Source organism: Hyperoodon ampullatus (genome assembly GCF_949752795.1).
Source record: "Hyperoodon ampullatus genome assembly, chromosome: 16".
NCBI lineage: Eukaryota > Metazoa > Chordata > Mammalia > Artiodactyla > Ziphiidae > Hyperoodon > Hyperoodon ampullatus.
Window position 1 is genome coordinate 38,656,879 of NC_136929.1, and position 22,477 is coordinate 38,679,355.

Genomic DNA, 22,477 nt, shown 5'->3' on the forward strand with positions numbered 1-22,477 from the left:
GTTGTTTTTAACATTATTTTGCATCACTTTACTCTTTATATTTTAACCTTCAGTCGTCTTTGATTTTTTCTCTTGAAAATAGCATATATCTAGGTTCTATTCCTTTATCCAATCTCAAATTATTTCAGGATTTAGTTAATTTATATTTATTTTAATTACTGAGGTATATTATTTAAGGCATCTTATTCTGTACTTTTCATTTGTTGGGCTTCTTCTTTAAGTTGTTTCTGGGTGTAGATTTATTCTACTTTATCCCTCTTGGAATTAGCTATTCATGAATATGTATCTCAGTGTCTTAACAGTTCTGGAAATTTTTCAGTCATTATCTCTTCAAAGAATCTTTTTGGAGGATAATGAGTAAGAGAATAAATATAACTAAATTGAATATGAGTTAATTGCTAAACTGAATAATAGATAAATGAGTTTAATATTTATGTGTAATCTAAACACAGACACAGAAGTTTTAAATATAGAACTCAATGAACGTTACAGACAAAGCACCCATGTAACCTGGATTAGAGTAAGCACACCAGAAATCCCCCCTGCTCCTGCCCCTTATATATATTAAATCAATCCTTTCCAAGGATAACCACTGTCTTGAACTTTAACACTATAGAACTCTTTTGTATAATTTTAAATTTATTTAAAATCAGTCATGCAGAATATACTCTTGTTTCTAGCTTCTTCATTTCAACATGTCTTGATTTGAGTTATTACTTTTAATAATTATATTTTAAATTTCTAGAGTTCTGCCTTTTTTAAAAAAAACCTTGTTTGCTCTGTACAAATATTTTAAATCTATCTTTTATTTACTGAAATTTTTTTTTGTGCTAGTCATAATCTCCTACACATTGTTACAATATTGGGAATTTTTATGGTTCTCCTTTTGTCATCTCTTTTTTCAGTTGATTTCAATTCATGTTACTTTATTTGTGTGTGTGTTTAGTAATATTTATTTATCTATTTATTTACAGTGTATAGTTGATTTCCTAGAAAGTTTTAACTATGGAATAGACAGGATGTGGGATGAAGTTGGGTTACTACAGGAAGGATTTTCACTTTTTTTCTATAAGACACACAAGGGAAGTACTATTCTGTTACTTTGGATGACATTCTGGGGTTTAGATTTCTCTAGCCACTCAGTCATAGTAAATTTGAGAAATATCTTTTATAAAGTCTATTTCTTTATTACAAATTCTCACATTGCATTTCATTTGTAGGAACTAGTTGGAGGTAGTGACACTGTTTTTATTTTTAGTTTACTTTTAAACTGAGGACATGGATATTTGAGATGCTATCTCTTGGTCTCTGTTGGGCTGTATCTCTTCCATAAGTCTTAGGTAGCTAAAAATCATCTGCTTATGTTCACTAAGCTTGGAAAATTCCCTCAAGGAAAAATTGGCTTTTACGCTCTACTTATTTGTCTGAGTTCCTGTCTTCACGTACATTTTGTCTGAGGATTCTTTCTATTTTTTTGCTAGCATATGGCTACATAGTGATGTTTCTACATGATATTGAGGGGTTTTTTTAATATCAAGAGCCTCTGTCCAGCCATCTAGTACACCATGTTTATGAAAATGGAAGTCAACACAAATATTTCTTAGGGTTCTTATTTTTTGATCCTTACAGTAAGTTTTTCTTTGTTTGAAATATCTATTTTTTTATTAATTTCTACTTTTACTTAGAGAATATATGACAGTTATTTGAAGAAGAGTTTATATTTATACTTTTTATAAGTTATTGCTTTTTTGTGATCTAAAGTGTAATCATCATTTTACAAATCATCCATGGCTGTAATATCCTCAGAAATTTAATACATTTAATACATGTATGGTAGATTCATCTCCGTAATTATGATATTCCAGACTTCTATAGGCTCACACATTTTTTTATTTTATTGAAAGCAACACGTTATTTATTTCATGGAACAACAATAAAAAATAACCTGACTACCTTCAGTTCACAAGAGATTTAATTATTTTACTTTTGAGACACATAAAAATGTATCTTGGTAGAAAATAATATTAATTCATCTTGCTACAATTTCAGCATCTTCAAGTTCTACTGTCTTCTCTTATCCATTTGCCCTGTGCAGCTCCAAGTTTTTGGCTAACTTCTTGAGAAAGAAAACTACGTGGGGCTATCTGTATATAGAATACTTGAGGTAGGTGAAGAGGGGGTAAGTGGGCATATGTGCGTGTATTTTTTTCTTAATTAAGGCATTATTTTCTTAGGGCACACATCTTACTTTCACAGCAAAATTGAAGGGGAAGTACAGAGATTTATCATATACCCCTTTTCCCACACATGCATAAGCTTCCGCCATTTTCAACATCCCCCACCAGAGAGGTACATTTGTTATAACTGATGAACTGGCTCATTCATTTTATCAATTTTATCTTCATTTCCTGAGAGGAAATATTACAGTCACATACTATATTTGTATTTTCTGTAGTTTTGCTAGTTTTTTTCTTTATGAATTATGTTATATAACACTTGATGCATAAAGATTCATGACTGTTCATTAGAGACAGAAAATAGTATATTATGAGGAACATCAATATCTTTAACTTTCTATATTGGAACCAACCTTCTCTGGTAAAATAACTTGACCCTCTGATTTTCCTTTCTTGCACCACACATCCAACGTTGATCAAATCACTGTGACTAAGTATGATGTGCTACTCTGACAAGTCAACTTGAGACTCGTAAAAATAACTATGATGGTGAAGTAGGAATCTGCAGTGTCTGTACAAAATAAAATTGTTTGATACTAAAAAGATGATGTTTTTCCCAGAAGAATGGTTATGGGATACTTGATAGGTAAAAACGATGCAATGTTTATTAAAGCAACAGATAGATCAAGGCAGCTAAGGCCATATCCTGCAACTGAAACTGGGAAATATTTGCAAGTTTTATTGGAAGGAGTACTAAGGAATGCTTAGGAAAGGAATAAGATTTGGTCTCTAGAAAAAATGAATAAATGCATTTTTAAAAAGTCAATTTCTTAAAAGACAAGTCACCTATACAAAAGTTCAATAAAATCCACTTATTTCTTTAAACTGTTTTATTTTATAATGTTGATTACATCTTCATAATGTAATTTTCAGAAAAGTTAATTTTGTCTTTGCCTAGGATTACTGCTCTGAATTGGATAAATGAGGGAAAAATTTTCCCATCTCTTATATATTGAGAGATGGTATATAAGAGATGAAAGACTGAGAGAGGGCTGAGAAAGGGAAATATAGAAAGACACACAGGGCTTCCCTGGTGGCGCAGTGGTCGAGAGTCCACCTGCCGACGCAGGGGACACGGGTTCGTGCCCCAGTCCGGGAAGATCCCACATGCTGCGGAGTGGCTGGACCCGTGAGCCATGGCCGCTGAGCCTGCACGTCCAGAGCCTATGCTCCACAATGGGAGAGGCCACAACAGTGAGAGGCCCGCAAACAGCAAAATAAATAAATAAATAAATAAATAAATAAATAAATAAATAAATAAATAAATAAATAGAAAGACACACAACCCCTTAGTTTTTTCATCTGTTTCTCCCATCAGTATATCAATATATGACTTTTTTTCTCTTAAGTTTATATCTACAGCAGCAGGGCATACTGGTAAAGCTGAACATTTTTCAAAATGTTATTATAAAGTCCAAATGAAATCCAGTTGTAGTTATTAGTATGTTGGATAAGCTGCAATTATAAAGGTCAAAGAGCAGTAGCTAATAAATGTTAAAGTTTAATTTCTCTTTCAATTAATTGTTCACTCATGAAATGACAGTGGCTCCATGATATTAGTCATCCAAGATCCTTATATCTTATTAATCTGAGGCCCTCAACATATTGCCTCCATTTCATAGTCAAAGAGAGGCCAAGGTCCCATTTATCAAGTGTATATTTCAGCTATAAGAAAGGACAGAAAAGACATCAAATGGCATGCTCCTGGCCTTTAAATTATAGAAGTTGAACTCATCACTTCCTGCTCAATCTAATTAGCCTGGATATAGGCACATGACTCAATATTGCTGAAATTGAGGTTGAGAAATATAGTCTTTAGTTGTGTGACCATGTGTACAGATATACTTCTGTATCTTTATTAATGAAAAATAAAGAAGGATACTGTAAGAAATCCTGTTTCTGATTCGCCAAATAAAACTAAATACTGTGGGGGCTTCCCTGGTGGTGCAGTGGTTGAGAGTCCTCCTGCTGACTCAGGGGATATGTGTTCGTGCCCCGGTCCAGGAAGATCCCACACGCCACAGAGCGGCTGGGCCCGTGAGCCATGGCCGCTGAGCCTGCGCGTCCGGAGACTGTGCTTTGAAATGGGAGAGGCAACAACAGTGAGAGGCCCATGTACCACAAAAAACAAAACAAAACCAAAAAAACCCTAAATACTGTGGATATATTAGGTGAATTAGTCTGCTTCTAAAGAGCTACAGAATATTTAGAAATTATGTGTGCATAAATGTCTACCTAGTGCCTGGAAGGCACACATTTCGAATGAATGAGTTAATGAGTGAGTGCGTTTAAAATGACAATAACAGGGGTTTCCCTGGTGGTGCAGTGCTTGAGAGCCCGCCTGCCAATGCAGGGGACACGGGTTCGTGCCCCGGTCCGGGAGGATCCCGCATGCCGTGGAATGGCTGGGCCCGTGAGCCATGGCCGCTGAGTCTGTGAGTCCGGAGCCTGTGTTCCGAAATGGTAGAGGCCACAACAGTGAGAGGCCAGAAAAAAAGAGACAATAACAGAGCATACCAGACTCTCAGAATCAATTCAGTACATACTTGCTGAAGGACTGAAGGCCAACATTTGTGTTAGGCATAAATAAGACATAGAATCTGTTCTTATGTGCTAAAAATTACGGGAAGAAAAATAATGTAAAAATAATTATATTTATATATATATATATATATATTTTATTTTTTGCAGTATGCGGGCCTCTCACTGATGTGGCCTCTCCTGTTGTGGAGCACAGGCTCCACACGCACAGGCTAAGTGGCCACAGCTCATGTGCCCAGCCGCTCCGCGGCATGCGGGATCCTCCTGGACTGGGGCACGAACCCGTGTCCCCTGTATCGGCAGGTGGACTCTCAACCACTGCGCCACCAGGGATTCCCTATATAATTTTTTAATATTCTCACATGTCAATATCACAACCCTTCTGCATGGTTTAAATCTTATTGGCTCACCTCCAAGAAGTATCACAGATAATTTTGCTATGGTGTATGTGCCTCTTCTCAGCCTGTGTAGATCCATACATATATTATTAACCAAATTCATGAGTCTGATGTACAAGGAGAATGTCAATGTATTTCTTTGCAATAAAACATTCTTGCCACACAGACCGCAATACTCAATAGTGACATGATGAATGTCTTTTTTCTCCAGGAAACCTTTACAGGAAGGCAAGTCACAATAAAAAGTTGCTTGATGAACATGAAATCTCAAAGTTGCATGAGGTAAGTTGAATATTTATTAACTATAATAGCCAGACATATCCATTTTATCATAGAACTTTCCTCACTAATGGGACTGGAATATTTGTAGCATATTGGCAAAAAGCTTCTCCCACAAGTGCTTTGGAAATGGTTTCTGCCTTCATTTAATTCTTATACTCTTATTTTTTTTAAATCAGACAAACATGGACCAATACTTACCATCTCAAACTCAGCTCAGAGTTTCTGATTGATTTTTTTTCCTTATATCACCTAATTTCTTTTTTTTTCCTATCAGGTAATTATGGAAACTTCTTATTTCCTTCATGTAATTTTTAGTATTTTTTTACATCTTATTGTGTTAACCTCATCATAAAAATTTATTAAAATGTATTAAGGGGTATATTAGTATACACCTAACTGTTCAAAATGGAAAATTATAATATATCCAATGCTAATTTGTTGCCCTAAGATGTTACATTGCAAAAGCAATCAGTTGTTTAAGATTGGTTTCCAAGTATGGTGGCTCAGAAATATATCATGTGGTATGCTTGAAGAAATATTGGGCTCAAAATCCCTTATCATTTAAGTAATGTCCCCATATTTCCTCTTTGCCATGCTCCTTGGGGAAAGATCATAGGTACACGTGATGCCCAACTCAAGTGGTACATCCTACAACTGAACCTCTACAGGGACTTACAGCAAATAGTTACCATGTCACTTTCTTCCAGTGTCAAACAAACACAGAAGTAAAAGCCCCAGCCAGTAAAACTTTACAAATAGCTCCATTTTGACTTACTTTCCCAATTGTAAGATGACCCACTCTCAGATACTTCAACAAATTTGCCTGGCAGGAGCTTAATTCTGGAAGATCTCTATACATAAGGCACAGGTCATTTGTAGTTTGGAAAACTTGAATATAAAAATGGTCTCTAGGCTGCTTTACAGCAGCTTCAGGAATGTCACCCTAAAATATTCCACTTCCCTGGGAATCTCATTTAGCAAAATACAAACAAAGGAAAATTTACTTCAAGTATTAGGGAAAAAAAGCTATTCTACTGAAGAACGGATATTGGTTTCCCAAGTTGCAGGTCTATGCTTATCCACTTGAATACTGAGGATAGAGGAGACCAGGGTCAATACTCAGGAAGGGAGAAATTTCATACATATTGTCATCTTTATATGCCCTGCACCAATGACTACCTTTCAGAACTGACAAAAAGAAAACTCAATGAGCAGAAAAATATGTAGAAAACAAAGTTAAATAGTAAATAAATTTTTAAAAACATAGTGAGGTTTAAAAAAAACAAAAACAAAAACTGCCATGTAAATTTGTTCCTAGACTACCAAACAAGTCACCTAAAGTAATTCTGTTTCTTGACTTTTCACCTAAATATTCCAACATTTGCATTAACATAAATGAGATTAGAGAGGTTAAACAGGGTGTTAGCTGCACATGAGTCTGGAAAAGAAATAAGTAAATGTTATAGAGGTCCTTTAGAGATATGGAGTTTTCCATATTAACTCTAGCTAATAAATGTTGCATCAGTTCAGCAAAACAATCATATCCAATAATGATTGTATGATTACTTCTTATTTCAATTATAATGACCAAATTTTTCTACTATTAGTTCTTTGGAGACTACACAACAGTTTTCATCACCAATATTTGGACTGCACTTTTAAGTCCTTTCTATTTTTAACAGGTTTACTAATAGCTCTGTAAGAAGTATGTCTAGACAACACCATTGTTTGCTTAGGAGTCAACACTTTTGGTTATACCAACCATGCAGTAAATGAAAATTAAAGAGGGAAATTGCTTCCTTATGTATAGGTTTATGATAGAAAGAATAGCACTGAACCATTACAGATACTTTAATTAATAATGATAATAAGCAAACATTTACTGAGTACCCATGCATGTTAAGCACAATTCTAAGTGCTTTGTTTTAATTTTTAAAACTTTTTAATTAATTTACTTTTTAAAATTGAAGTATAGTTGATTTACAATGTTGTGTTAATTTCTGCTGTACAGCAAAGTGATTCAGTTATAAATAAATAAATAAATAAATAAATATATATATATATATATATATATATATATATATATATTCTTTTTTATATTCTTTTCCATTATGGTTTATCACAGGATATTAAATATAGTTCCCTGTGCTATGCAGTAGGACCTTGTTGCTTATCCATTCTATGTATAATAGTTTGCATAAGTGCTTTGCTTTTAGTACTCACAAAACTCCAGTTAGGGACAATTATTATCAAAATTTACAGATTGCGAATGTGGTCATTAGGTGTTTAAATAACTTGCTCATAGTCACACAGCTAAGTGATGAAGCTGAGAAATTAAACCAGAGATTCTGAATTTACAGGCTTTATACCCTACTGCATAGTGAAATTCTCTGACACCCATCACTATTATTTCTGAAGGCAGTTCTCTAAATAGAAATACCTTAAGATTTTTCACGTATAATACATGTTTTCATTTAACATACTAATTGTCTCAACATAAAGTAGTCTTAATTAATTAATTTCACAGCAGTAAGTGCCACTAAATTTTAAATTTTGTATGTATGTCTATTGTATTTTACTATTTCAAACAATAACTATGAAGTATGCTTTAGGAAAAAGTATCATTTCTGTATGTGACTATGAATACAGTACAACTCATCTCCTGACCGTTTCTTGTTTTTAGATGTCCTTTTTTCAATTGATTTTATTTACTTTCAAAGTGACATTTCAACAGAGGTATTCACTCTCATTTCTACTCTCCTTTGACATTTCTGTGACTTAGAGTGCAAGGAGCTGCTTGCCAAAGACTTACTAGATTGATGTTGGGAGGAAAAGGAAAAAAAAAAATTCTGCACATAGCAGATGTTTCTTTTCTTCTTGTTGTGCCTATTTGAAAAACTGACACTGCTTAAAAACAGATTTCAGATGTTCTGTCTTTTGGGCAGCAAGAGTGAATGTGTTGCTCAACTAGGAGAAGTGTGAGTATTGTTTAAAGAGGTAAATTGAAGATGGAAGATGAAGCAATGAATAAATGCTCAGTACTGTTTTGCTTTTTTCTCCCTCAGTAAGCAATTTAATACAAGAAATCCCTAAGGTGACTGGGCAAGTACCTTAACTATACATTTCACTTTGACCATGTCTAGGTATGACTACTATACTTCATAACACTTAAACTGGTTTATTTTCATTATTTTCTTATTTAATAAATGGCACATGGAATTATTTCAAACCTCACATACAACTGCTTAGAGATATTTTCTGCGTGTGTGGTGAGGGCACATCTCCAAAGTCATAGATGAATAATTTAGCCAAAAACCATTATGAGATTGTTACTATCATCACAAAAGACACTAGTCAGGTTTCCGTTAAAACATAAGGGGTCTGGAACATATTATTAAAAAGATACACTTCTCCCCAGGTAGACTAATTGGAAAAAAATTTCCCCTATGGGAAAGGACATCTGTGCTTCCCGGCTAAAGGCAAACTTAGGCAGAGCCTTGAACGACTCAGCATGGACTGGCTTGAATTCCCTACTTGAGCCCTAACGCATGCATTTGGGTGGGGAACAAAGCACACAACTTAATTATTTTTATTTTTTTAATTTTTATTTTTATATTTTTTTTATTGGAGTATAGTTGACTTATGCTGCTGTGTTAGTTTCTGCTGTACGGCAAAGTGAATCAGTTATACATATACATATGTGCACTCAGTTTTACATTCTTTTCCCATATAGGTCATTGCAGAGTATTGAGTAGAGTTCCCTGTGCTATATAGTAGGTCCTTATTCGTTATCTTTTTTTTTTTTTTTCTTTTTGTGGTACGCAAGCCTCTGACTGCTGTGGCCTCTCCAGTTGCGGAGCACAGGCTCCAGACGCACAGGCTCAGTGGCCATGGCTTACGGGCCCAGCAGCTCTGCGGCATGTGGGATCTTCCCAGACTGGGGCACGAACCCGTGTCCCCTGCATCGGCAGGCGGACTCTCAACCATTGCACCACCAGAGAAGCCCAGTTATCTATTTTATATATAGTAGTATGTATATGTCAGTCCCAATCTCCCAATTTATCCCTCCCCCTTTCTACCCCCCCGGTGACCATAAGTTTGTTTTCTACATCTGTGACTCTATTTCTGTTTTGTAAATAAGTTCATTTGTGTCATTTTTTTTAGATTCCACATATAAGCAATAACATATATTTGTCTTTCTCGGTCTGACTTACTTCACTTAGTATGATAATCTCTAGGCCTATCCACGTTGCTGCAAATGCCAATATTTCATTCTTTTTTTGAGTCTGAGTAATATTCCAGTATATATATATATATATATATATATATATACCACATCTTCTATATCCATTCATCTGTTGATGGACATTTAGGTTGCTTCCATGTCCTGGCTATTGTAAATAGTGCTGGTATGAACATTGAGGTGCATGTATCTTTTAGAATTAGAGTTTTCTCCAGATATATGCCCAGGAACGGGATTGCTGGATCATGTGGTAGCCCTATCTTTAGTTTTTTTAAGGAACCGCCATACTATTCTCCACAAAGGTCATACCAATTTACATTCCCACCCACAGTGTAAGAGGGTTCCCTTTTCTTCACACCCTCTCCAGCTTTTATTGTTCGTAGACTTTCTGATGATGGTCATTCTAACAGGTATAAAGTGATACCTCATTGTAGTTTTGATTTGCATTTCTCTGATAATTAGTGATGTTGAAGCATATTTTCATGTGCTTTTTGGCAATCTGTATGCCCTCTTTGGAGAAATGCCTATTTAGATCTTCTACCATTTTTTTGATTGAGTTGTTTCTTTTTTTGACATACAGTTGCATGTGCTGTTTGTATATTTTGGAGATTAACCCCTTGTCCCCTTGTTGGTCGCTTCATTTACCAATGTTTTCTCCCATTCCGTGGGTTGTCTTTGTTTTGTTTATGGCTTTCTTTACTGTGCAGAGGATTTAAGTTTAATTAGGTCCCATTTGTTTATTTTTGTTTGTATTTTCATTACTCTGGGAGATGGATCAAAAAAGATATTGCTGAGATTTATGTCAAAGAGTGTTCGGCCTATGATTTGATTTATTCTATGAGTTTTATAGTGTCTGGCCTTACATTTAGATCTTTAATCCATTTTGAGTTTATCTTCCTGTATGGAGTTAGAGAGTATTCTAAGTTCATTTTTCTACAAGTAGCTGTCTGGTTTTCCCAGCAACACTTATTGAAGAGACTGTCTTTTCTGCATTGTATATTCTTCCCTCCTTTGTCATAGATTAGTTGACCATAGGTGCGTGAGTTTATTTCTGAGCTTTCTATCCTGTTCTGTTGATCTATATTTCTGTTTTTGTGCAAGTACCATACAGTTTTGATTACTTTAGCTTTGTAGTATAGTTAAAATCAGGGAGTCCGATTCCTCCAGCTCCATTTTTCTTTCTCAGGATTGCTTTGGCTACTTAGGGTCTTCTATGTTTCCATATAAATTTTAGAAATTTTTGTACTACCTCTGTGAAAAATGTCATTGGTAATTTGGTAGGGATTGCATTGAATCTGTAGATTGCCTTGGATATTATAGTAATGTTCACAATATTGATTCTTCCATTCTAAGAATATGGTATATCCTTCCATCAGTTTGTGTCATTTCTGATTTCTTTTATCAGTATCTTATACTTTTTAGAGTAGAGGTCTTTTGTCTCCTTAAGTAGGTTTATTCCTAGGTATTTTATTCCTTTTGATGTGATGGTAAATGGGACTGTTTCCTTAATTTCTCTTTCTGATCATTTGTTGTTAGTGTATAGGAATGCAAGAGATTTCTTTGTATTATTTTTTATCCTGCAACTTTACTGAATTCATTGATGAACTCTAGTAGTATTCTGGTAGTCTCTTTAGGATTTTCTATGTATAGTATCACGTCATCTGGAAACAGTGACAATTTTACTTCTTCTTTTCCAATGTGGATTCCTTTTATTTCTTTTTTGTCTCTGATTACTGTGGCTAGCACTTCCAAAACTATGTTGAATAAAAGTAGTGACAATGGACATCCTTGTGTTGTTCCTGATCTTAGAGGGAATGATTTCAGCTTTTCACCATTGAGAATGATGTTAGCTGTAGGTTTGTCATATATGGCTTTCATTTTGATGATGTAAGTCCTCTCTATTCCCACTTTCTGAGGGACTTTTATCATAAATTTGTGTTGAATTTTGTCAACCATTTTCTTAATTTTGGGTGGTTTGTTATTGTAGGTTTTTTCCTTCTCTTGTGTTTTCTGCCTAGATAAGTTCCTTTAACATTTGTTGTAAAGCTTCGTTTGATGGTGCTGAATTCTCTTAGCTGTTGTTTGTCTGTAAGGGTTGTAATTTCCCTGTTGAATCTGAATGGGATCCTTTCTCGGTAGAGTAATCTTTGTTGTAGGTTTTTCCCTTTCATCTCTTTAAAAATGTCCTGCCACTCCCTTCTGGCTTGCAGAGTTTCTGCTGAATGATCAGCTGTTTTCCTTATGAGGATTCCCTTGTATGTTATTTGTTGCTTTTTCCTTGTTGCTTTTAATATTATTTCTTTGTATTTAATTTTTGATAGTTTGAATAATGTGTATCTTGGAAAGTTTCTCATGGATTTATCCTGTATGGGACTCTCTGCACTTCCTGGACTTAATTGAATATTTCCTATCCCATATTAGGGAAGTTTTCAACTATAATCTCTTCAAATATTTTATCAGTCCCTTTCTTTTTCTCTTCTTCTTCTGGGACCCCTATAATTCAAATGTTGTTGCGTTTAAGATTGTCCCAGAAGTCTCTGAGGCTGTCCTCAATTCTTTTTATTCTTTTTTCTTTATTCTGCTCTACAGTAGTTACTTCCACTATTTTATCTTCCAGGTCACTTCTCCGTTCTTCTGCCTCAGTTTTTCTGCTATTGATTCCTTCTAGAGAATTTTTAATTTCATTTATTGTGCTCTTCATCATGGTTTGTTTGCTCCTTTGTACTTCTAGGTCCTTGTTATACGTTTTTTTTTTTTTTTTTTTTTTTTCTGCATTCTATTTCCAAGATTTTGGATCATCTTTACTATCATTACTCTGAATTCTTTTTCAGGTAGACTGCCTATTTCCTCTTCATATTTTTGGTATGGTGGATTTTTACATAGCTCCTTCAGCTGCTCTGTGTTTCTCTGTCTTCTCATTTTATTTAACTCACTGTATTTGAGATCTTCTTTTCACAGGCTGTAGGTACGTCTTTCCCATTGTTTTTGGTGTCTGCCCCCAGTGGTTAAGATTGGTTCAATGAGTTGTGTAGGCTTCCTGGTAGAGAGGACTGGTGCCTGTGTTCTGGTGGATGAGGCTGGATCTTTGCTTTCTGGTGTGCAGGACCGCATCCTGTTGTGTGTTTTGGTGTGTCTGTGACCTTATTTTGATTTTAGGCAGACTCTCTGCAAATGGGTGGGTTTGTGTTCCTGTCTTGCTAGTTGTTTGGCATAAGGTGTCCAACAATCTAGCTTGCTGGTTGGTGAGTGGAGCTGGGTCTTAGCAATGAGACTGAGATTTCTGGGAGATCTTTCACTGTTTGATATTACAGGGGCTGGGAGGTCTCTGGTGGTCCAATGTCCTGAACTCGGTTCTCCCACCTAAGAGGCTCAGGCCTGACACCCGGCCAGAGCACCAAGACCCTCTGAGCTACAAGGCTCAGAAGAAAAGGGAGAAAAAAGGAAGAAAGAAAGAAAAAAAAGAAAATAAGAGAAAATAAAATAACATTATTAAAATAAAATATATTGTTAAAAATAAAACATAAAGAAGTAATAAAAGAAAAAAGGAGAGAATGAAAGAAGAGAGCAACCAAACCAATCACAAATCCATCAATGATAGCAAGTACTAAAACTATCCAAAAAAATAAAAAAGTAAAAATAAATGGACAAATGGAAACCTAGGACAAATGGTAAAAGCAAAGCTATACAGATAAATTCACACAAAGAAGCATACACATACACACTCATAAAAAGAGCAAAAAAAAAGTATATATATATACATACATATAAAAGAAGAGAGCAACCAAATCAATAAACCAATCTACTAGTGAAAATAAGCTCTAAATACTAAAGTAAGGTAAACATAAAACCAGAAACAAATTAGATGCAGAGAGCAAACCCCAAGTCTACAGTTGCTCCCAAAGTCCACCGCCTCAATTTTGTGATGATTCATTGTCTATTCAGGTATTCCAGAGATGCAGTGTTCATCAAGTTGATTGTGGAGATTTAATCTGCTGCTGCTGCAGCTGCTGGGAGTAATTTCCCTTTCTCTTCCTTGTTTGCACAGCTCCTCCTTTTCAGCTTTGGATTTGGCCCTGGTTCTGCATGTAGGTTGCCTGAGGGTATCTGTTCCCTGCCCAGACAGTACGGGGTTAAAGTAGCAGCTGATTAGGGGGCTCAGGCTCACTCAGGTCTGTGGGAGGATGGGGTACAGAATGTGGGGCAATCCTATGATGATACAGGCCGACGTGACTTTGCAACCGCCTGAGGCACGCCGTGTGTCCTCCCAGGGAAGTTGTCCCTGGATCATGGGAACCTGGCAGTGGCAGGCTGCACAGGGTCCCAGGAGGGGAGGTGTGGATAGTGACCTGTGCTTGCACACAGGCTTCTTTGTGGCTGCAGCAGCAGCCGTAGCATTTCATGCCTGTCTCTGGTGTCCTTGCTGATAGTCGTGGCTCACACCTGTCTCTGGTGCTCGTTTAGGTGGTAGTCTGAATCCTGTCTCCCTACACATCCCTAAACAATGGTCTCTTGCCTCTTAGGCAGTTCCAGACTTTCCCATAAACCTTCCCAGGTAGCTGTGGTGCACTAGCTCCCTTCGGGCTGTGTTCACACAACCAACCCCAGTCCTCTCCCTGGGGTCTGACCTCCGAAGCCCTAGCCTCAGCTCCCAGCCCCCACCTGCCGCTGCAGGTGAGCAAACAAACCTTTTAGGTTGGTAAGTGATGGTGCACACTGATCCCCTGTGCAGGAATCTCTCCGCTTTGCCCTCTGCACCCCTGTTGCTGTGCTCTCCTCCATGGACCCAAAGCTTCACCCCCAGCCCACCCCCCATCTGTGCCAGTGAAGGAGTTTCCTAGTGTTTGGAAACTTCTCCTCCTGCATAGCTCCCTCCCAGAGGTGAAGGTCCCATCCCTATTCTTTGTCTCTGTTTTTCCTTTTTTCTTTTCCCTTACCCAGGTATGTAGGGAGTTTCTTGCCTTTGGGAAGTCTGAGGTCTTCTGCCAGCATTCAGTAGGTGTTCTGTAGGAGTTGTTCCACATGCAGATTTATTTTTGATGTGTTTGTGGGGAGGAAGGTGATCTCCATGTCCTACTCCTCCACCATCTTAAAGGTACCCCGTGTTTGTGTTTTTAACAGGTTTTTCTCCTGTAATTGATTTCTAATCCCATAGTGTTGTATTTGGAAAAGATGCTTGATTTGATTTCTATTTTCTTAAATTTCTTGATTTGTGGCCCAAGATGTGATCTCTTCTGGAGAATGTTCCCTGTGTACTTGAGAAGAAATTATATTCGGCTGCTTTCAGATGGAATGTTCTATAATTATCAATTAAGGACATCTGGTCTAGTGTGTCATTTAAGGCCCATATTTCCTTATTGATCTTCTGTCTGGATGATCTGTCCATTAATGAGAGTGAGGTATTAAAATCCCCTATTATTATTGTGTTACTGTTGATTTCTCCTTTTATGGCTGTTACCATTTGCCTTATATATTGAGGTGCTCCTATGTTGGGTTCAAATATATTTACAATTGTTATACCTTCTTCTTGTATTGATCCTTTTATCATTATGTAGTCTTCTTCCTTGTCTCTTATAACATTCTTTATTTTGAAGTCTATTTTGTCTGTTATGTGTACTGCTACTCCAGATTTCTTTTGATTTCCATTTGCATGGAATGCCTTTATCTATCCCCTCACTTTCAGTCTCTATGTGTCCCTAGATCTGAAGTGGGTCTCTTGTAGACAGGTTTTGTTTTGGCATTCATTCTTCCAGTCTATGCCTTTTGGTTGGAGCATTTAATCCATTTACATTTAAGGTAATTATTGATATGAATGTCCATATTGCTATTTTGTTAATTGTTTTGTATTCATTTTTGAAGGTCTTTTTTCTTCCCTTCCTCTTTTTTTCTCTTCTCCTGTGATTTGATATCTATCTTTATTGATGAGTTTGGATTGCTTTTTCTTTTTTGTGTCTATTTATTCTAGACTTTTTGTTTGTGATTCTCATGAGGTTTTGATATAGCAGTCTATATACATACAAGATTGTTTTAAAAAGCTGATCTCTTAATTTCAAGTGCATTTCCAATATCCTACATTTGTACTCTCCTCTTTCCATGATTGCTGGTTTTGATAATCATGTTTGTGTGTGGAAGATTTTACTTTATGTTTGTCTTCAGAGTTGAGCTTCCCCATTTGTAATTTTCTTGATTCTAGTTGTGGCCTCTTCTTTTCTGCCTAGAGAATTTCCTTTATGATTTGTTGTAATGATGGTTTGGTGTTGTTGAATTCTCTTAGCTTTTGCTTGTCTGTAAGGCTTTGGATTTCTCCCTCAAATCTGAATGAGAGCCTTGCTGGGTAGAGTATTCTTGGATGTAGGTTTTTCCCTTTCAACACTTTAAATATATCATGCCACTCCCTTCTGGCCCATAGAGTTTCTGCTCAAAAATCAGCTGATAACCTTATGGGCGTTCCCTTGCATGTTATTTGTTGCTTTTCCTTAGTTGTTTTTAATACTTTTTCTTTGTCTTTAATTTTTGTTAGTTAGATTAATATGTGTCTCAGCATGTTCCTTCTTGGGATTATGTTGTATGGGACTCTCTGTGCTTCCTGGACTCGAATGAGTGTTTCCTGTGTTATGTTAGGGAAATTTTTGGATATAATCTCTTCAAATATTTTCTCAGGCCCTTTCTCTCTCTCTTTCCTTTCTGGAACCCCTATAATGCCAATGTTGGTGCATTTAACTTTGTCTCAGAAGTCTCCAAGACTGCACTCATTTGTTTTTATTTTTTGTTCTTTTCCTTGGCAGTGATTTCCACCATTCTTTCTTCCAGCTCACTTATTTTTTTCTTCTGCCTCAGTTATTTTACTATTGGATCCTTTTAGTGTATTTTTCATTCCAGTTTTGTATTGTTCATTTATTTGTTCTTTAAATCTTTTAGCTCTTTGTTAAATATCTCTTGTAACTTCTCAGTCTGTGCCTTGATCTTTTTCCACAATCTCAGATCATCTTTACTATTACTCTAAAATCTTTTCCAGTTAGGCTGCTTATCTCCTCTTCATTTACTTGTTCTAGTGGGTTTTTATTTTGTTCCTTTATCTGAAACATATTTCTCTGCCATCTCATTTTGTCTCACTTTCTGTGTTTGTTCACTCTTTTCTACTGGCTGGAGGATGGTAGCTCCACTTGCTTCTGGTGCCTAACCTTTGGTGGGTGAGTTTGGTCCTGAGACTTGTAGAGGCTTCCTGGTAGGAGGGACTAGTGCCCACCCACTGTTAGGTGGATCTGTGTCTTTTCCCTCTGGTGGTCAGGGCTGTGTCAAGAGGTGTGTTTATAGGTGGCTGTGAGCTTAGCATAGCTTTAGGCACCCTGTCTGCTGATGTGTGGGTCTATATTCCTATCCTGCTGGTTGTTTGGCCTGAATCTTTCCAGCACTGGAACCTGTAGGATGTTGAGTAGGACTAGGTCTTGATGCCAAATGGCAACCTCTGGGAGACCTCACAGTGATCAATATTGTCTGGGGCCTCTGCCCCCAGGGTCCTTCCCCCCAACCCCACAGTGAGCCACAGTCAATGCCCACCTCTCCAGGAGACCCTCCAAGACTCATAGTTAGGTCCAGCCCTGCCTTCTATAGAGTTACTGCTTTGTGCTTGGTTACTGTGTACGTGAAACCTTATGTGTGCCCTCCTGGAATGGAGTCTCTAGTTCCCCCAGTCCTGTGGATCTCCTGTACTCAAGCCTGCTGGCCTTCAAACCCAAATTCTTTGGGGATTTCTCCTCCTGATGCCAGACCCTCAGGTTGGGGAGCCTGAGGTGGGGCTCTGGACTCTAACTCTTGTGGGAAACCCTCTGTAATATAATTATTTTCCAGTTTGTAGATTGCCCACCTTGCAAGTATGGGATTTAATTATGTCACAAAAGTGCCCCTCCTGCCAGCTTGTTGTGGCTTCTTCTTTGTCTTTGAATGTAAAATATCTTTCTTGGTAGGTTCCAGTCTTCTTTTATCAATGGTTGTTCAGCAGTTAGTTGTAATTTTGGTGTTTTTATGAGAGGAGTTGAGCTCAGGCCCTTCTACTCCACTTTTCCAGAACCACAGGGTTGCTTTTAGTTTGGATGTTTGCTGCCTTTTTCATGGCTGTTATCCCCTTGATATGTGTGGTGCAGGTAAAATGGACCTTGTACTCTCCCAGGACAGTGGGGACAAGACCTGGTGCCTGCTCTACGGTCTTCTATGGGCAGCTCCTCTCTATGCCCTCTAGGAACAGTGGGTACAGGTTCTGCCACCTGCTCTTGGATTTCCTAGTGGCTGGAACTCTTCACACCCTCCCAGAACAGCGAGAGCAGAGACTATTGCTTTCACATGGGTCTTGTAAGGGTGGCCAATTCCCAACTCTGGAGCCCACAATGGTGGTGGCAACTTGCACCCACCTCTGGGGCTCCTGTAGGAGGTGTCTTGTTGCCTGAGAGTTCTCACAGGGAAAGAAGCTCTTATGGTTGCCCTGCCCCCAACCTGTGTGCTCAAAAATAATGGCATCTTGCCTCTTTGGTGGGCCCAGTCCTATACTGAGTACAACTTCAGCTGCCTCAGCCCAGCCTCATCAAGCAGTTTCTGCACAGCCAACCCTTGCCCTCTCTGAAGCCTGAGCTTCAGCACCCAGACCGCACCCATTCCAACAGACGAGTGTCTCAGGCTGAGGAGCACAGGGCAGGAGTGACAACCTTCTATGCAGGTTACTCTCCATTTTGCCTTCCACAAGCCAGTTGCCATGATCTTTTCCTAGGCTCCAAAACTCCTCCTCCATCCACTCTGATCTCCCTGACAGTGGGCAGATGTCCCTGGGTGCGGGAACATTTCCTCCTTCACACGTCCCTCCCTGGGGTGTAAGCCCCATCTTGATTTATTTATTTTTTATTTTTTTCCTACTCAGTTACAAGGAGGTTTTCTTGTCTTTTCAGAAGTCTGATGTCTTCTGTCAGTGTTCAGTTGCTGTTCTGTGTGAATCATTCCACTTGTAGAAGTATTTTTAATGTTTTCATGGGAGAAGGTGAGCTCCAAGTCCTACTCCTCCACCATCTTGACCCCCACCCCACAACTGAATTCTATAACCCTGCAAATAGACTAAAGCATCTATCCAGAGATTTTTCAAAATTTCTTAACATTCTTATGTATATTTCCAACCTCATAGTCTGTTCACCTCAAGATCCAAAAAAACGGGTTTAAAATTGTCTCTGATGGCAAAACCATTGACAGTTCAAAAGTAACTCAAGAAAATGCAAGAATGCTTTAGGAAGAGTCATGGTGCACTTTTCATGCATCTTCCTGTGGATTCCCCAATCCTCCCAAAGTTATCACATGAGAGGTATTTTGTTTAATAGATCAAACTGGGTTATGGAAAACATTAAAGCCATAATGTCATCTGTTTTTAAGAAAAGTTTGTATATATTCTCCCTTTCCATTTGTCACATAAGTAACAGTAGCTGGTGAACTAAGACTGTTGATAATGTTGATATTTGTTATATTCTTTTCCTTCTTCCTCTTCCTCTTCCTTTTCCTCTTCTCCTCCTCCTTTGTCTTTTCTTCTTCTTCTTCTTAATATTATTATTAATTATTGTTATTATTATTATTTATTAGTCTTCTAAGTCTATATAGTAAGATTAGAATGGCTCTTTTATTTATGCAGTTAGAATCCTGACAGGTAAAAGTGTTATAAGAAATTTTGAGACACTGGTTACTGCCACAAAAGTTGCCAACTCTTTGAAATGTAAATTTGCTTTTGGGAAATGGTGGCTATTTTTCCATATAGAGTCCAAGATCTTATGGGAAATGTGGAATAGAATCACCAAATATCCTCATATTCAAAGTTAGAGAAACTGATGGGATTTTGGCAACCTTATGCAAAATCTAATGCCAGGAAAGGCATAGGAGTACAGTGAAATAAAATTTTATTGAAGAACAAATAAGTCTAAGTTGGTGAGTTAGTTTTTAAAATATTTTAAGTAATTTTGGTATAGTATTATTTAATTAAAAATGTTTGACTAATTCTACAACTTGAGCAATGCTGAAAACTCCTGCCAGCTTGATGGTATTTGAGTCTTAGGGAAAAGTAATGGTGCATGTAAGAAATAAGAGAATTCCAATTTTGCAGACTAAGAATAGTTTCCAATAGTTCTTCCCAAGGAAATTGACTAGCTGTGCCATACCTAATAGTAAACAAAACATCCATGAAGGTACTTCACTCAATCTCAACACTATGGGGTAGGGAAATGAAGCAATGGAAGTGAATTTACCAGGCATCAGATGTCTCTCTTCTTGGTGAATTAAGGCAGAAGAGACTCATTTTAGATTAAATAACTCAATCTAGATTTTTTAGACAATTGAGCTGGGACAGCTTTGATGAGGGAAATACTATATTTCCTGCTAAAAGACAGGTAATGGCAAAAGTGATTATTTGGAAAAATAAGAAATGTGACTATATTTTACCCCAGATTAATGGAGCTAGTCATACCAGATATATAAAACATCTATCATCTATATAAATTGCTGTGCTCTTCTTCTTATCCTTTTGTAGGATCAGAAGTAATAGCATCTATCTCATACTATTGTATACTGTGTAATTATGAAACAAAATTTAAAAACTAAAAAAAATGATATTTCTATATTTGATAAGGGAACCTCTTATAATGAGATTATACTTTGGTGAAGAGAGGAATTTGACTTGATCCTTTTAGATATTTCATTAACTGCCATCCCTTCCATACACCTCTCTACAAAAATAAATAAATCAACAAATAAAAGATTGAATGGATTCTAATTGTCAGTGATTTTTTCCTATAAGTTTCCATTACAAAGCAACTCAAAGTGAAATGTTAAAACATGTATGGTATTCTTGAATTTGGGGTGCTAATTAGTAGAGTGTTATTTTCAATTAAAAGACCAAATCATTTATTTAATGATATGCACATATGTTTATATCAATGTATTACATTTAATAAACATTATTGCCTTGTTATGCTGAATAACAATTGTAAAGTGTAAAACCCATTAGTTTAACACTATTAAACTTTAAACTCAAACAAGTCTGTTGGAGCTCATATATTTTATAAAGTCACAGGTAAAGTTTGCAAGATGACAATATATTTTTAATGCTGTAAAATAAAATATTCCAATTAAAGAGTAAAATATAGTATATGTAAAAATAAATGTAGACTTTTGTGGACCAAATTTCATTTTTTGAGAATTAAAATATTATCCAACTTTGACCTAAACTCACATTACTAACTGAAGTTAATTCTCACACTTGACAAAATGTTTTGAATATTAGTTTTCCACATGTAAATTGGAAAATAAAATCCACTTAAATAACTGTACTATATGTATTTCTAAGGAGAAAACAAGCCATGCATATATTGCTAAAATTAAATATAAATTATATAAAAATAAAATTCATAGATAAATTAAGGATTTCTTTACTTTAGGCAAACAGAAATTGAAAAATACAAACAAATCTCAAATGAAAGAAGTACAGCACTAGATCAAGATACTATAAGAGTATAGATGCCAAAAAAAGAGTAAACTGAAAGGCTGTGCATTTAAAAAGTATAGTAATTAGAAAAAATGCATTGCATATCACATATCACCAGTCGTTAGCTCAGCAGTTAACACATGGTTGATGTACAGTAGATGATGGATGAGTGAATGAGTAAAGCTATTGTAACAAAAGATAACTGAGTTATTTATATATGGTAGAAAGCAGAGATCACCATGGTCAGGACTATAAGAAGGAGAGTTCAATGTTTTGTGGGAGAAAATAGAAATATATAATGACAGAAGTATCAATAAAAAAGATCATTAGGAAATTAGAAGTAAAAAAAAGAAGAGTAAGAAACTAGTGGCATTAGGTGATTAAACATTTTTTGGGGGGTAATAATATGGAATGTTAGGCATTTATTAAATTATTTATTTATTTATTTATTTATTTATTTATTTATTTATTTATGGCTGTGTTGGGTCTTCATTGTTCCATGTAGGCTTTCTCTAGTTGCAGCGAGCATAGGCTACTCTTCGTTGTGGTGCACTGTCTTTTCATTGTGGTGGCTTCTCTTGTTGTGGAGCATGGGCTCTAGGTGCGCAGGCTTCAGTAGTTGCAGCATGTGGGCTCAGTAGTTGTGGCTCGTGAGAGCTCAGTAGTTGTGGAGCACGGGCTTAGTTGCTCCTTGGCATGTGGGATCTTCCCAGACCAGAGCTCGAACCCATGTTCCCTGCATTGGCAGGCATATTCTTAACCAATTTGCCACCAGGGAAGACCTAGGCATTTTTAAAAGTCCAAGAAAAAGTTTCCTATGGAGAAACTGATGTCCAAGGAGAGAATTAAAAATAAAAATTTATTTGAACTCAAATATCTTCTAAAATTAATATTTCATGAGTAGTGCAAAGAAAGCTTTTATTTTTATGTTTGTGCATACTGAAAATAACTGTAATCTGACTTCCTGATACCTGGAGAATTATTGGCTTGGGTTTTGAGTTTTGGCTTTTAGGATCATGGAATATGAGAAAAGCATGAAAGAATTTTGATAACGAAATATATATAGAGAGAGGAAGAAAATAACGAAGTCAAAGAATTATTTCAAGGAATATGGAGTGGAAAAACACAAGCTGATTAATAAGAAGCTAGGAAAGAATGTTTGAAATATACAGTGGGTACTCCGTGAATAAACATTGTAAAAGAATTAAATTAAATGTACTCTTATTATACTATCCCACTCAAAACGACACCAATGCCCACGCCACCCCCCATTGCTACA